The 17,843-nt window shown below is 44.2% G+C and overlaps 1 protein-coding gene across 4 annotated transcripts in view; it reads right to left on the bottom strand.

Annotated features, from left to right (window-relative positions):
* LOC142587220 (uncharacterized) overlaps positions 1–17,843 on the bottom strand; it is a 418,674-nt gene that overhangs the window by 157,742 nt on the left and 243,089 nt on the right. The gene's annotated exons all lie outside the window — the stretch shown is intronic.

The raw sequence follows: 17,843 nt of genomic DNA on the forward strand, positions 1-17,843 counted from the left end.
GTTCTTGCTGAATTTCTATCCTTTATTCTCAGCAATATTAAGTCTATGGACGCGACGTGTTGCAATCATGTTCAAGTTCGGCGATTTGCGGACAAGTTTTGCTATCTAAAAATCAGAAGCTACGAAATAAACGTAGTTAATCGCAGGAACACAGTCACCGTAATATTAGGTGGATGTTCTTTCTCTTAATTCATACCTTAACAAATCTCCTGTGGTATATAGCGTAATAATGTCACATCATTTGGATGACTTGAAGAAACTGACATATCGTGCACGAATCGCAGTGTCACGTTAGCTAACAAAAAAGTCCTCTAATTACATTTCTAATGATTCCTTTTAGGGCATATGTCCCAACTGCACAATTATAGCCGAGCAGCAATGAATATCCATAATCAATCAGTCAAGTTTATTTCCTAGTTGGTAAAAAATTCAGGATCGAAAGGAAACAGCAGCGTCGTAGCAGAAGCAGGGGAAAAGCAGAAACACAGATCTAATCTGAAACAGAGCATTGAAACAATGCATAAACACTCTGCTTCGCCCTGGTTTCGGGGCGTGCATTCTCCATTCCTGTGGTGAAATGCATTCTTCTTATATTTACTGATTATCAGTACTATGTACGACTGAAGCGCTGATAGATAAATGTGAAACTTGAGTGAGAAGTGGTTTTAGCTTTTCTTTCGTTTCTTCCTTTTTTATGTGCCCAAGGTTAAGTGAAAACTTAATTAAACAGAATTAAGATGGCAAGCTGGGCGAGTTGGTGATTGAACATATTCCTATGGGTGGGCAGCGCAACCCGGACGAAGGACGAGAGGAAGTACACAACACAACTCGTGTTGTGTACTTCCTCTCGTCCTTCGTCCTGGTTGCGCTGCCCACCCATAGGAACATGTTTAATTAAACACTTGTGGATTTGCTTAGTAACAAGCGATATTCGAGAGAGGATCCAACAAGAGCTAAGCTATGAGGGCTGCATACAGACAGTTTATAGGCTGAATTATGGAGGATCTGTTCGCTGAGCCATTACTGCAGTTTCTACTGACATGGATCTCTATGCTTTTATTTTTAATAAATATCTGGGCAGCAGGGCATGCTGCTCCAGAAGAAATGTGAAATAACCTGTATTTTTCTGATGGCTGCATTTTCGAGTTTCACCTAAGCTTCAATTAGAGTTCGGAAATGCGCCAAAGTGCTGTGTATTTCTTTAGAGTAATCCGAGGCCCCATCTGGCATTACTCGCCTCTTGCATCGGCCTCCTCTTAGTCCATGTTTGAGGAAAAAAATTGAAAAAGCGATTCTCGTTCCATGAAGTGAGCCCTTATTTCGCGTGAGCGTACTTTCTCTCATTTCTGCCTTCACTGTTTATCTAAATATTGTCGTATTGTTTATCTAATTCTTTATCTTAGTGTTTATCTCATCATTTCTCTAATCCTATAGCGCGCTTCAAGTCAGCTCATTTGGGCACATTAATAAATTACTATTTTATTTCACATCTCATTCACTCAGCGCACCGCGCTACCTGTGCGAGTTGGCACCATGCCAGCTGTGCCGGTGACGTCATCCGCTGCGCTTCTCGCCTATTCTTATCCCGGTCGTGCTTCATCCGCCGTGTCGGCTCCGCCACTGAGCTCATTATAGGCGCTGTGCCAACATTTGGAGCTTCATACACCCGCATCGCGAATCTCCAAAGTGGGGGCTTATACGCTCAAGCGTAAATAAGTTCGGCCTGTGGTAAAGCTTCTTGTTAACACATACATTTACGTCTACGCTCGTGTGACGCATACATACGGCTTACTCGACATAAAGCTCGTTCCCTTTAACGCGAAATTCGCAGCTGGTCCGCTACTACCACGCTGCCTACTCGTTTTCTTCGTGCCCTTCAAGCTGGGCTGGCTGAGCGTCGCCATATTTTCCGCCAAGCATGACGTATTCTTCCGGCTGACTTCTCTGGGAATGCACGCCTTCTACTGCTCGCGGTGACACATTACAGGGTCTTCCAGTATGACAGCTTTGACGTGAGCTGGGAACGAGCGTAGTGTGGGACAACGAGAATAACACCACTTTCTTTCGAATAATTTTAAATGAAACCCTGATAAAAAAAGTACCACAAAAGCACAAGCGAAGACTAAACCAGCAATCTTCGTATGTTACGCACATTTTGTTCAGAAGAACCCCAGTGACGGCGGTCCTCCCATCAAATCTTATACAGATTTTGTCATCTAGAGTGTGGAAGTCCAGTCCACTTGTTTGTGGCTGCAGTGATTTCACAACAATCGCACGTACCACTAAGGGGGATGGGTTAAAGAGCGGGACGCGCATAAGGCCGGCAAATCTAGGAAGTAAGATGTCATATACGCACACATGAAGCAAGTGTTTGCTTTCTTTACTCGCGCTATGTTCAGCGAAACTGGAACCCCTGGTCGTCACTTGCTCGTCTACATGTACAATGTACATCTACCCGGTTTGACAACATATCCGGAATTTCCTTTGGGATTACTGTTCACGAACCAATAAGCCTTTCTTAAGTCAGGTAACCCGCAACGTGTGACATTCATACATCTACAACACATTGAAACACTCGTGAGTGCAGAGTGATTTATTTACCATGTTGATTTTAGAGTTGCTAGAGCGATAAAAGGACAAAATGTACTTAAGTGCCTGGAAGAGTTTGAAACAAAGAGTTATGTCTGCCGCAATGTAACGTACGACAGCAGTTTCCGAGGTTCTTGGCTATCTTAAGGGTCAGAGACAAACTTTCTCGCTCGCCAACAGGGCGTGTATCAATGGCATGGCAGAGCCACCTGCTTCATCACCGCGGTGGCCTTCTACTAGATGCCGTTGCAGTCCCTCGGCTTCTGTATGGACTTCCTCTGGCGGAGCGAAGAGGTAGATTCAGAAAACACTGAATAGCAACGCCGCCTGCCCGACTAATGGAAGACACTAGCAAACACCCTGTACCTGCCTCCGCTGCTGACGGGACTTTTGCAGAACAACGATGAATTCGATGCATCGGCATGCGTCTTGTCCTTTGTTTCCTTTATAGCATAGCGATGATTGACTAGCGCAGACGTACATCGTAACATATGTCGGAACACGTGTAGGCACTGGCGGCGACTTCTTGCGGAACCGAGATCAACTATGACGCACGAATGCCATTCTTGTTTTCCTCGGCTGTTTTCTAAGAAACAAAAACACGAATATATTCGCAGTGATTATACGCCGCTGTTAAAACGTTTGTGCACCAAACAAGTGCGATGCATTCAACATTGACGAAACAACTTCGGCAGGCTCTGCCGCCAGCAGTGATACTTCCCGCGTCTAAGTCATACCAGGCTTACTGTGTGGCTGTGAGGCCGACCTCGCAAAGCCTTCGTCGTTGAGCAAAGGAATGTAGAGTGAACCTGTATTATAGTAAACCACACATCTCTAATAATTTGCGTTACGTTTAAGTTGAGCATGCCGGAAAACGATGTTAACGTCGGGAGACATAGCCACCTTCGCATTCAAGGAAGTATGTCTATTCGACGAAATGCAATGGCGCTTATAAAAAGGATCAGTTTACTTCGGCTGGAGCCCACGCGTTGTAAGGCGATGTTTTCTCTGTATTACCCCGAGACATAGAATAAAGCGTCGACGCGATTGCAGGCCCACAGTTGTCTCAATCGAAGGCCATCAGAAGGCGTGCTCACGAGGCGCTGCTTCCTTCCCGCCATCTCAGATGATACGTGTGAAGTCAACGCTAACAATTGACGTAGAAATGACGTTTACATGAAGTCGTCGAACTCTTGATTTCAAATGAAGTTGACATTAAAATCTAACAGGAACGCTAGCACCCCCTTCTCCCCCCATTATAAGCATAACTGTCAAAGGCCTAATATCAAAGGACGCGTGGAATCTTTTTGCAACGGATCATTAGAATCGTCTTCAGCTAGTCAAATGCTTGGCACTGTACAATATATCAACTCTGTACCCCAAGCACAATAATGCTCACGACGCTTAGCAAATCTCAAAATGCTTACGACAGTGCCATGAATGGTTAAATATTGTGCAGTTTTCAGGAAAATAAATTCATCTTAGCGGATTGAACCCTTATTATTACCTATGCTGCTTCTCTAGCATCCATTAGCGCTGATATTAAAATTACATTTCGCACCCGCACCTCGAACACTTTGAAGTTGTCACTCCTATGCAATAGCATAGCAAGTCGGGCGAGTTCGTGGTAGCTCATATTTGACAAGCATCCGAGCTGTCAGCGCTTGTGTTACAATCCACTTTTCTTCTTCCTTGTCTAGGTAGCGCTGCTGTAGCTAAATGTGAACCTTCCAGCTGCATTCAGGCGGCTTGAAAGAGATTTTCTCCATGATAAACACAAGAAGAAATAATGCCAACGAAACGTTTACAACCTTGCAGAAACAGGCATGTTTTCTTGCAGGGTGAGGTGAGGCTCACCGATTCAACTGTTGTGAACGCGAATGTCCCACAAGAGTTGTTCAGCTGTACTGCCTTTGACCAGGCGTGCTATGTTGATACACGCAGAGCGGTAGTTTTCGCCTATTCGTACTTGAGACCCGATGTGTGATGTTTCACATGCCGTGCGGTCTTTACATGGAATTACCGAGGGGCTTCTAAGAAACAAGAAAATGAAATTTTCAGCCTGTGCCACTAAAGTACAGCAGTGTGTAGATTTGACAGACGTGATCGCGAGGGCGTGAATCATCTAGTCACTACACCTGTAACAAAACAAATGGTACCGCTACGAGTCTTTTATCAGAGATCACAGAAATTTAAATTCAAGAAGGAACAGTGGCTCAGCATCTATGTCAAACGTTATATTTTTCCGCAAGAAAGCTTGCATAGTCGCGAATGTGGTATGCATTCCCATGTACCATTGAAATCCACACATCACAATTAATATTTCGCTCCTACACGCCATGCTTCACACAGACAGCGCTGAACCTGAGCAATCAAAGCTGTGGGAATTCAGCACATTGATACTAACTTTTTATTTAGCTTCAATAATATGTGGGTCACTTTATTATCACCCGCTCTCTTAACTACTTATTCGATCCGTTAGACGTGAACGACACGGTGTCATCAGGGACTGCTGTATTCTCACAGGTATATAGAACAATATTGCTGCCCGCCGTGGTTCCTGGGTGGCTTTGGTGTCGCGCTGCTAAGTACGAGGAAGCGGGATCATATCCCGGCCATCGCGGCCGCGTTTCGATGGGGTGAAATGCAAAAACACGCGCATACTTAGATTTAGGCACGCGTTAAGGAAACCCAAGTGGTCAAAGTTAATCCTGAGCACCCCACTACGGTGTGCCTCATGATCAGATGGTGGTTGTGGCACGGAAAACCACATAATGTATTTTTTTAAAGCAGCGTGGGTATGCAGAATTATCATCTTTCATCCCTCTGCAATGAATCTGGTGTATATATATATATATATATATTAACATAATCACATAGCATTCAACAAAGCCTCTAAAACGTATGCGTTGGTGTTCAGCTTGAGCACAGCAATGGCCCGGGTCGATCCGAAAGCCCGGGCTTGGGCCGGGTTCGAGCTTGAAGCAACCGGCCCGGCTGCACTCGGGCATGAGGCTGTGGAAAAGAGCTGCACTTGGGCTTGAAGTTATCAAGTTATCGGCCAGGGCCGGACGCGGGCCCGCCCAATAAAGGGCCTAAGTCGGGCCATAAAGTATACACGAAAGGAATGCTTTGCACGGCTCATGGCAAGCTGGATTAGTGGGACCAACCGTTAGAACAGGGCACGGACTCCAAACAGAAGCTGTATTCACGAGCAAAAGTGCTGGAGAGGACGACCCATTATATCATTCCAATCCTCCTCTACAATTACCCCCGGGAACGAAAAGGTAGCCACCCGGCGACCTAACAGCTTGCGACTATGAGTGGGTCATAGTAGGTCTTCAGGCGGTCGACGTTGACAATATCTCGTCCACGACGGTGCATGTCCAAAGACGGTTCAGCGGGTTCGATCACGTAGTTCGCCGGAGATGTGCGTTCGACGGCACAATAGGGGCCTTCGTACTTGGCCAGTAGTTTTGACGAGAGCCCAGGTGCAGTGGAAGGGACCGAAAGCCACGCAAGTGCTCCGGGAAGGAATGTGGGTGCAGAAGTGGTGTCCCCACGAACGTTCTTCTTGCGCTCTTGGTCATTTGAAGTAAAGGCCCGCGCGAGATGGCGACACTATTTTACATGTCTGGCTGTGGCAGAAATAGGCGCAAACTCAGATGCATCCGGCTTGTACGGAAGGATTGCGTCGGTTCTGTACAACAGGTGCCGGCGGTATACAATAAGGAAAAGGGTGAAAAGACAGTGGTGCTCTCATGAGCGGCATTGTAGGCGTAGGTTGCATAGGGCAGAATGTCATCCCAATTTGTGCGGTCGGAGGTTACGTACATTGCGAGCATGCCTCCAAGCGTACGGTTAAAGCGTTCTGTGAGGGCATTGGTCTGCAGATGGTAAGCAGTAGTGGCGCGGTGCACAACGTGGCACTCTTCGGGATAGTTTCGACGACTTCCGACAACAAGACACGTCCACGATCTCTGAGCCACTCCTGTGGCGGACGATAACGCAGTATTAATCGGCGAAGCAGAAAGCAGGCGACATCGCGCACTGTAGCCGCTGGGAGAGCGGCAGTTTCGGCGTATCGCGTGGGGTGGTCAACAGTCACTATGGCCCAGCGGTTACCAGCAGATGTCAGGGGAAGTGGCCCATAAAATCGATGCCGACAAGCCCGAACGGCCGGGTAGGGCAATGTAACCGTTGCAATCCAGCTGGCGAGAAGCGCAGCGAAGATTTCTGACGCTGACAATTGGGGCACGAACGAGCAAACTTCTGAACGTTGCTGTACATTCCGCACCAGTAGTACCGCTGTTATACGGGCTGGTAAGTTTTGAATACTTCCGATTGTGCACACTTGGGGTCAGAGTGCAATGACACGGAGATTTGAGAACGTACACTGCGGGGCACTACTAAGCCAACCACTGGCGTCCATCGGTGGTGTAATTGCGTCGGTGTAGTAGGTCGTTACAAATGGTGAACTCCCTGAGCCATATAGTGTTGTCGGAGATTAAATCCGCATAACCCTTTGTGGGGAGACTTCCGTTGTGATGGAAGAGGGCGCTTAATAAAAAACTTTCTCTATTCATCCGGTGCATGCTTGCTTAATAAGAAGGAGCCGACGTAGTGTAGCGTTGTGCACAACACCTAGTCCTTATATGACTTAAGCATAGTATCCAGCACTCTCCTTCTGTACCTCGAGTGGAGTGTTATTCAAAACTCTTATGGAAGTGACTTCTTCTCGATAGTTCTATATCTCACTACGGAGGAGGAATGCTTTACAGATCCTCCACGATGGAAGGTTGACTCGGTGAACTGCGAAGAGAACGTACAGTTTTAGAAAGAAAGGACACTGCTGGTCTTCTTATTGATTATGCCGGCCATGGCTTCTTGACAGGTTTTAATAATAGTCGCTGCCACAAAATGCACCCAACACACGCATAGACCGTTGTAAGGATTGGGGGCTCAATGCCATCATTCGTTACCAGCTGTCAAGATTAGAGTCGGGCATGAATTAGATGGTAGCTGGCCCATGCCATCGTGCAACTTATCCACGCTGAGGACGTCGTTGAAGGGAAGGACTGCTTCTCACCGAGAACGGGGAATGTGGGTTTATTTACAGTATCTACATAAGGACGTTGCAGTTCATCAGTCTAGCATGACTGCGAGAGAAAGTGCACTCAGCGGCCGCACAACAGCGGCTTATAAACACTCGGTCCTCCCTCAATCCCAAGGTGAGGGAAACGTTCGACCAGTCATCGTAAACGAGTCGGCTCTCTGCGCGAAGGATATACGCACGCACTTCCGCATACGTTCACGGTCCTCAACCGACGTCACACGGACTTCGTAGAACTCGGGGCTTACTTCAGAAAAGGTGCCTTTTATTCACCGAGCTGACCCCGGGTAGCACGGCCGCCGGTTGCCCATTGTCTTGCGTCTTGAACGGCACATGGGAAAGGGCCTCGAACTACGTTCCCTCGGGGACTCTCCCGCTAGCGGCAGACCGGGTAGGCGGTGTCGTGTTCCGGCATAAAGCCTGCTTCGTCGAACTCATCTCGGCTCCTGCGACGGAGAGTCGAGGACGCGCGTATTGTCCTCCGGACACAGTAGACTTAGTGACGCCGTGGCTAGAGGGTTGCGCCGGCCTTTCAGGAAAAGTTTGACGCTGCTGTCGCAACTGGCTGGCAAAACGTGCACCTCAGCAGGCCGTTCTTAACACCGTCTAATAAAAGCCGCATCCCTTGGTGGAATGATGATTGACAAAAATGGAGAAAAAAAAACAAAGCTTGGGGACTGATTGATACGTGACAGTCCAACTAACCTCATTAATTTTAAACAAACAAAGTCGCAGGGCAAAAGAACAAGTCGACGAGCTAAGAGAGATAGTTGACGGAAGGATATATCCAGTCTTAATTCACAATGATGAGAGAACGGTCTCGAATAGGGTAAACAAATTAAAAGGCCGACAGTCTCGTCCTCTACCGATAGTCAACCCCAAAGGAGTAGGCCTTGAAAATCAGGCGGACTTTCCAGGTGAGCAGCTTGAACAAATCCCGACTGCGTCGCGCTGCACACACACTTTCCTGCGGTTCAAAGAAAACGCAGAGCCGCAGCAGCTTGAACGCAAATGTGGAAGAAATGAACTGTACAATCGTCCATTCAGCTTAGCTGAACTTCCGGCATTTCTCAATTGTTGCAGACACGTCACGAGGTCGTGATTACATTATTTATGAAATGATCAAACACCCACACCTAGAAACCCTTAAAACACTTCTATCTGTTTTCAATGTTCTGTGTGCAGCTGAATTTATTCAATCTGCTTTGAAAGAAGCTATTGTTACCCCACAATTATACAAGGGAAGGACCCGTCTTTAGCCGGCAGTTACAGACGAATAGCTCGAACAAGCTGTCTGTCCAAGCTCTTCGAAAAAAATGTAAACCGGCGCCTAATCTGTTTCTTAGGGGAGAACAAAATAGTAGGCCCCTTCCAGAATGGTTTCCTAAAAGGTTTGTTGACGACATACCACCTCGTCTGCATTGAGGCCAACGTCAGGGATGCCTTTATGCATAAAACGTTTCTTCTTTCACTGTTTCTCGACCTGGAGAAGGCATACGACACGACATGGCGTTTCGGTATTCTTCAGAACTTTTCCGCAATGGGTGTCGCGGGCAACATGCTGAACATAATCGAAAGCTATCTCTCTGATTGCATGTTTCGTGTAAGAGTGGGCAACAGTTTGCCTAGAACATTCACCCAAGAGATCGGAGTGCCGCGTGGAGGCAGGCGTACTTCCACATCTTTCTCGTAAAAATTAATTCACTTCACACAGTCATTCCACACTCCATGTTTTCTTCTTCATATGCCAACGAAGAGCAGATAGGCTTTAAATCATGCAATATTGCTATCTGCGAACGCCAAGTGCAGCTTGGTTTAAACAAATTATCTAGTTGGACGGATGAAAATGGGTTTAAAGTGAATAGGCATCAGTGCACTTACATGCACTTCTCCAAGAAGAGATGCGCAACACAAATCCCTAGTATTTTTGTTAATGGACATCAACTCATCCTTAGAAGTCAACATAAATTCTTACGTACTATCTTGTATTCAAAACTACCGTTTATAGACCATATCAAGTTTCTCAGGACAAAATGCATGAAAACAACGAACCTCCTAAAACTTCTGTCAGACACCACAAGGGGTAGCGACAGGAAGTGCCTACTGGACCTGTACAAAAGCCCTATACGTAAACGTTGAGACTATAGTGCCGTGGTGTGCCACTGCGCCACACCGTGCGCATTCAAGATACTGGATCCGGTTCATTATTTGGTATCCGCCTGCTCACAGATGCGTTCAGGACAAGTCCTGTGCAAAGTCTCTACATGGAATTGAACGAGTTTTCACTTGACTTGCAAACATCATACTCTAGCTGTACATATATTATGAGGTACGTACACACCCTGAGCATCCGTGTTATGCTGCCATAAATAGTATAGCATACGCCACACTGTTTCGGAATCAACCTACAGCAAAGAAGCCCGTCTCACTGCATGTTATGAAGTTCCATGATGAGACGGTTGTCCCACTTTTAGAACCTCGTCTAAAGGCCCCACCAAAACTCTTACTTGTGTAGAAATGGAAGTTTGGTAAACGGAACACGTCGTGTGTTAATATTAAAAAGTATGCTAGAGAGGAACACATCCGAATGCACTCATACCCGCAATTTAATAGTGACGCTTCAAAGTCCCATGTTGGCGTGTCTTTTGCAGTGGTTGGTCCATCATTCTCAGTATCTGATGATTTGCACCTGGAAACAAATACCTTTTCCGTGGAGGCGTACGAAGTAATGTCGTCTGTTAAATGTATAAAAAAACGAACCTACCCAGTGCCACCCTAACCCCTGACTCTTGAAGTGTAGTAACGTCCTTAATGTCATTACGCAAAAACAAAATCCTGTACTCAACTAGCTTTATTCACTTCTGTGCACTGCGTACACCTCGGGCCACCTTGATGTGATGTACTGGGTGCCCGGCCACAGAGGCATAAAAAGGAACGTTTTGGCAGACCAGATGGCTACATCTGTTACAGGGAAAGCAAGCAACACTTTGACATTTGTCTATGTGACAAACTTGATGCGTTTCCGTCCCAGAAAAATTAAGGCAGTGGCAGCGACTTTGGGAAACTGAAACGTCGAATAAGCTTCACCTAATTAGGCATCAGTTTGGTAATTTGCGACCATCAACTAAAATACGGTGAACTGAGGTAATTCTTTCTCGACTTTCGATCGGCCATACCTATGGAACCCACTCTTACTTGCTGACTGATAGTGGGACCTTACCGTCTGCGCTAAATCTGGAGAAACGCTGACGTGCTACATGTCCTGAAAGAAAAAAGAACTTTCTTCTGGCTCATAGACAGAATATTCCTCTTCATCCGGCAATGTTCCCTCATGTGGACTCATTTTTCAGCAGCAAATCACCTTTAAAATATTTAAGTGATGTTCATTCATTACAAATTCTACACTCGATGAATTCGAAAAAAAATTATGGGATTTTACGGGCCCAAACCGCTTTCCGATAATGAGGCGCGTCGTAGTGGAGGACTCTGGAAATTTCGACCACCTGGGGTTCTTTAATGTGCGCCTAAATCTAAGTACACGGGTGCTATCGCATTTCGCCTCCATCGAAATGCAGCCGACATGGCCGGGATTCGATCCCGCGACCTCGTGCTCAGCAGCCTAACACCATAGCCACTGAGCAACCACGGCGGGTCGATGAATTCGAAGCATGATCTCTCAACAGAGGCTACTGATGCGATATCATAAGGAGCCGACAAACATTGACACCAAGGACAACATAAGGGAAATTACATGTACCTAGTAAATGAATTAACTAAATTATATATTATTGGAAATTAAAGAAGATGAAAAACCAACTTGCCGCAGGTGGTGAATGATCCCACGTCTTTGAATTACGCGTGCGATGCTCTAACCAATTAAGCTGCCGCGGCGACGTCTCCCCATCCACTTTCTTCGGTATTTATGTTTCCTACTAGAACTCTGGGAGTGTTAGCCAGCACCACCACTCACAAACATTCGCGGCGGATGTGGAACATCTTTTCTGCCGCAGGCGTGACGAGCACGTGATCTGTTTAGGTAAACGCAACTGGTCAATAAACCCAGACGAGCTACCTGGACGCATCAATGTTGCCGGAATCGAGACCCTCGTTATGTAATGAACGAGAAGAAAGGGTGTTTAACCTAAGGGCCCGATTTTTATTAACAATAAGAAGTCAACAAGCAAAGACACCAACAGCAACAAAGAGAAATTACTCGTACTTATTAATTGAAAGAATGCAAACACACACACACACACATTTATATATATATATATATATATATATATATATATATATATATATATATATATATATATATATATATATATATATATATATATATATATATATATATATATATATTACCTTGTGAGAACAACCGAGGACGACGCACCCTGGAAGGCGACCAGGGTAACCGGTCATTTCCTCACGCCACTCCGGCAAATTCGTATGAGTGAAACTGCAGATCCTATGATGGATGAGCGACGTCATTGGGAAAATAAACTGGTTACGGTGATTTCATTGTTTTATTTTTTCTTTATACATTTCACTTCAAGATAAGAAATAAGCTTATATACGAATTTATAGGGTAGACATGTCCGCGTGGTGTAGAATGTGCGACTGCATCACAACGAGAAACGGTGGCAGCTGTTTTGACAGCTAACGACTTCACGCGTGCCGGTTGTGCCGGAGTAGCGTATATTGCCAGATGTACTTGACCAGGAAACAGCTGAAGAATTTAACGAGTATTCTGTAAATATACGACAGCAGCTAGTAAACCGATTTCCTCAAGTCACCGAATGTACGCACTTTATCCAATCGGTGGTGAATACTATGGTAATTGAGGATATCACAGTGGATGAAATAATAGTAGTTGTTAATGGGCTAAGAACTAAGGCAGCTGGGCTTGACCTGTTAAATACCTGTTAAGCTAATTAAGGACAACATTGGCATATTAGCGGGTCCCCTACTTCACCTATTTAATCACTCCCTTGGTTCCGAAATTTATCCTTCAGAATTAAGAAAAGCAAAAGTAATTCCGATTTATAAGGACGGAGATCGTTCTAATCCGTCACGTTATCGGCCGATCCCAATTAATAGCATTATCAACACAGTTTTTGAAAAGGTACTCTCTGTGCACATAAACAAATTCATATCCAAATACAATACACTGAGCCCCCACCAACATGGTTTCAGACCTCAGAATTCTACTTCTTCCGCTGTTTTCACCCTGACGCCCCTGCTGAATAAGGCTCTCCAGCAGAATAAAATTGTTGTCGTTGTCTATCTCGACATAAAAAAAGGCCTTCGATACAGTTAACCATCAGATATTACTCAACAAGATTAACAATCTAGGGCTTAGGGGCAAAATCCTGAACTTGCTTCTAAGCTACCTCAGTAACCGCAAGCAGCAAATAATACTTAAAAATTATACGTCTACTTCATAAACCGTACTACCTGGTGTGCCACAGGGTTGCGTTCTTGGGCCAGTGCTTTTCTCACTTTACATAAGTGATTTCGCTGCAACGCTTAGGCATTCACAGGCTTTAATGTATGCTAATGACACCGCTCTTCTATTTGCTGGAGACAGTCTGCTTGATATACAGGATAAAATAAATGCAGAGTTAGATAATGTTTTTAAGTGGTTCCCGTCCAATGAACTGACCCAATATCTTAGGGAGACAAAGTATACAGTTTTTCATTCCAGGAAGAAAAAACTCAATACTGAAATACTAGACATATCATTACGAGGTACAAAACTACAAGTTGTCTCCTCTAAATATTTAGACATGTTCTTTGATTCAGACACCCACTGGAAAACACATAAAACACCTTTGTTCCAAGCTTGCTTACGGATGTTATATTCTCCGTAAGGCTCGTGAATGTTTCGAATATTCTGTCCTACGCATTCTGTACTTTTCCTTCATTCAGAGCCAGATAACTTATTGTATTGATTCATGGTGAAACACTTTGATAACTTACGTTGAGCCTGTATTCCGTCTGCAAAAACGCGCATTAAGAATTATCACTTCTAGATGTACACAATCCAGTACGTACTTGTATAGCTTATTGCATGTGTTGCCAGTGCATGCATTGTATGAATGGAAAATTGCGGAGGTCATTCATAGTATTATTGAAACCAATAATCCACTTCCAATTACTTTATTTTAGATCCCATTACGAAATACAAGAGCTGCATCTAATCAATGTCTTAATTTGCCCCCTTGTCATAATCTGTACGGGAAAAGGTTCGTGGAATTTAATGGCGCACTTATTTGGAATTCCCTGCCAATATATATAAAAGAAGCCCGTAACTTTAGGTCTGCAGTGAGAAAATACTTTTTTGAAATACACTGTCGATAAAAGTACACTTCTTTAAATTTACATTCCTGCCTAAGTAGTGCATGTCGATTGCTCAAGATGTGTATGTCAATTTCATTGTTACGTATTAAATCTGTTTTGTTTGCTCACGTGCGTGAAGGATAAAAGAACACTGAGTTTATATTTACCTTCGTGTCTGAGTTATCTATGTTAATATTATTATTATGTTTTGTCTGTTCTTTTTGTTTGCTCGCGTGCTGCGTTTCATACCCTAAGTTGACTATGGACCCGGGAGTAGCCAATGGCTATGGGTGCAGTAATTGCTTTCCTATCTTGTAAAATATGTTCTCAATAATTTTCGTTTCATTTTTTCATTTATTTGTTGTTGGAGACATACAGCTGTCTCAGGTGCTGCAGCAAAAGGCAGTATTCTTGCCTGACAAAGGCTGCAGCACCCAAAGCATGTTGACACTCTGAAGCAAACAACAGCACAACAAGTGTTACAATTTTAGAAATATGATAACATATCAAAAGCAATTAACAATTCGAATCTCAATCAGAACATGTTAAAAAGGAAAACAAAACAATGACATTGTGGTACATAAGGAAGTTATACAATAAAGCAGCGAAGAAAATACGTTTTAACAGATTTCTTGAACCTCAAGCTTGATTTCGAGGTTTCTAATTGTTCCAGGATTGTGGGATTATTGTTTAGTAAGGTTGATATTTGAAAGTCTAATGCCTGTTTCCCGTAGTTCGTGCGAGTAAGCGGTATAGAGATTGGGTCATGTCTGAGATTATACGGAGTTTCTTTGGTGGCGAAGGTCTGATTAAACTGTATGTGATCAGCTTGACGGAGACGGAACGCCTCGAGCGATAGTTTATGCAATAATAGGTGGTCTCTATGGAGTATGCCAAGCTTATCAAAAAACGGTTTAGTGTGTGCAAGAATAGGTAGGTTACAAACTGCCCTTACGGCTCTTTTTTGCAGCCTATATAGTGACATAAGGTTAGTTTTTGTAGTAGTTCCCAAGACCAGAAGTGAATAGTGTAGACGAGAGTGTATTAGTGTGTAATATAGCTGTTTCTTTAAATTCATTGGAATAAGATGCTTTAACATGTTAATCATTCCCGTCGCTCTACGAATGTCGGCTCTGAGGGTCTCCACATGAATGGACCAATGCAGGTTTTCGTTAAACCATACGCCTAAAAATTTTACGGACTTCGTATGTTCTATAATGCGCCCCCCAAAATTTAACTCGTAGTGACCCATCAACTGCTTTCCTTTAGGTCTAAATATGACGTACTTTGTTTTTTCGCAGTTCAGTTGTATTTTATTTGAATTTAGCCAACAGTTGAGGTCCCCCATCCATCTATTGGATGCGTTAAATGCTTCTTGAATGTTATGATCAGAGAAGAAAACGCTGGTGTCATCTGCATACAAAGTTATGCACTGTGTGTTTGGGATGTTAACAATATCATTGATATAGAGAACAAAGTTGGGCCTAGGATTGAGCCCTGAGGAACACCGCAGTTTAAATCAAGAAGTTGGGACTTAGAATCATTTAGGCAAACAAACTGCTTACGGGAGCTGAGATAGTTCTTAATTAAAGTATATGCTGCACCTCTTATGCCATACCAGGGTAACTTTCGGAGCAAATTATCGTGATTAATAGAGTCAAAAGCCTTTCGGAAATCCAAAGACACTCCTATAGTGTAAGTCTGTTTTGATTTAATCACTGAATGAATTATGTTGTGAGCTCACCGGCGCTGTGTGACGCGACTAGGTAGAGTGTAGAAATCTCTTGCGCTTCGACTTGCGTGATACTCGGCCACGGCTAAGCGTCTCCTCTGATCGGAGCAGGCTGCTTGCACATTCGGCTAGAACACTCTGAATCTGCGGCTCACATTAATTACTTTCTTCCGCTGCCACCACAGCGTAACGTAAGGCGTGCGCGAAAATGAGCGTAAACCAACACAACGTCTGAATTTTTTTCTTCCGTTTGGCACGCAATATTGCAGTAGCGTGAAAAACTGGATAGAAACCACGGCCACACCAGTGGCGGTCGAAATCGGAAAACGCAACTGCGTCTCCGAGCTCTTCAGTGAAGAGAGGGTTTTTGCCCAGTTGCGGCCTTCTACCTTTGACGTCTCACGAACATCCTGTTAAGAATCCTGCACCATTCTTGCACCATTCTTACGCTATTTAGCGTTTCCGAGAAGCTTGACCTATTAGCGTTATAGTGTCCGACATTGCATCACGATGACATGATTAGGAACACCAGAGTTGGCCTGCCAGCACAGAAAAGCGAATATTTCAGGTTGGAATACGTTTATTATTTTCGAGAGCCAGGTGACGTACAGTACTGCAGGAGCGCGAGATGATGTACTCCCACGTGGACCAAAACATCCAGCATTAGGTCCTGTAAGCACCATCAGGGTATCGAGGTTTAGTTTTGCTCAGCTTTGAACTTCATATATTCGTTATAGCCTCTGGAAGGAGAATAGATTGGAAGTATAACAGTGCGAAAATGGAGGTTTTCTAAGACCGCATATATATATATATATATATATATATATATATATATATATATATATATATATATATATATATATATATATATATCATGAGACTGAGAGAGACCTGCTGATGGAACCCTCGCTTAGGAATTAACTGCAGATTGCAGTTCAGGTAACAAAAGCGTAATCTACAGGTAGCACTTGTCATGCTAGCAGATTATACGTTGCGTTATGTACTAAAATAGATGAGCGATAGAAGTAAATATTGCTCAAGTACAAATTTGACATTCCCTCAAAGTTTGGCCCGTAACATACACTATATTATAGTAGTTCCCCCAATTCTTTACGGGCCTATTTTATCCTGGAGATTCGGTAATATTTTACAGATGACAGAGAGCATACCACCTTTTTTCATAGCCTCTGCATAAGCTTCATGTGTTTCACACAATCTTATGATATACAAATCCATTTGTGTACAATGACCCTAAGTCGGCTTCCTCTGCACCTTTTGCACGCAACGCATGCAGTGTTTGACTTTCTTTCGGTAAGTTCCGCGGTCACCGACGTCGTTTCGGCGCGTCTGGTAACAAACAATTTTCGAAAATCACTTGTGGCCACGTTTAGAGTGTAGTGATACTGGATGGAACTAATACAGAAGACGACAAAGAGGGAGACCACGATGAAGACATGTAGGACCGTAATGGCAGTTGAACAGTATGATGAACATCTTGAAATCTTTTATTGTGTGTTGGCACTTGTCCAGCTCTTGTCGCCTTTTGTGGTGCTGTTGATTATGTTGAAAAATTAAGGGACACCGTAAAAATGGTATTGTTCCGCCTTCAAATTGCAGCTCCTAATAGAAGCCTAGCTATAAACAGCATAGCGCTATTTTAATTACGAACATATGTGTCAAGCAAGCTAAGATCTACCATCGCGTTTGGAAAAGGACATTGTGTTACAATGCCTGCCAGTTCATTGTGACACTGTAAGCGTCATCTCGGTGGCACAGCTACCAGACCTGTTTATGACAGCGCGCGAGACCCCTTGATTTCACTATCCTGCGTGGACGCTGCCCTGCAGCTTAACAAAATGCCTGAAATATCATGCTTGTTTTCAGAAGGCTCTGCAGATTTGCAGTGGTAGCTTGCGCAACGCTCATCTGTTACTCGGCTGCAATTACCAGCAGATCTCTTTCTTTAGGCCGCAGCATTGTTCTGTTTCCTAAGCTGCTTGACACTTCACATTGTATTTTAAGTTAAATGGCTGGCTTCTCCATGTCCGATCATTGCAGATGTAAACA

This window comes from Dermacentor variabilis, chromosome 7 (genome assembly GCF_050947875.1).
Source record: "Dermacentor variabilis isolate Ectoservices chromosome 7, ASM5094787v1, whole genome shotgun sequence".
Lineage (NCBI taxonomy): Eukaryota > Metazoa > Arthropoda > Arachnida > Ixodida > Ixodidae > Dermacentor > Dermacentor variabilis.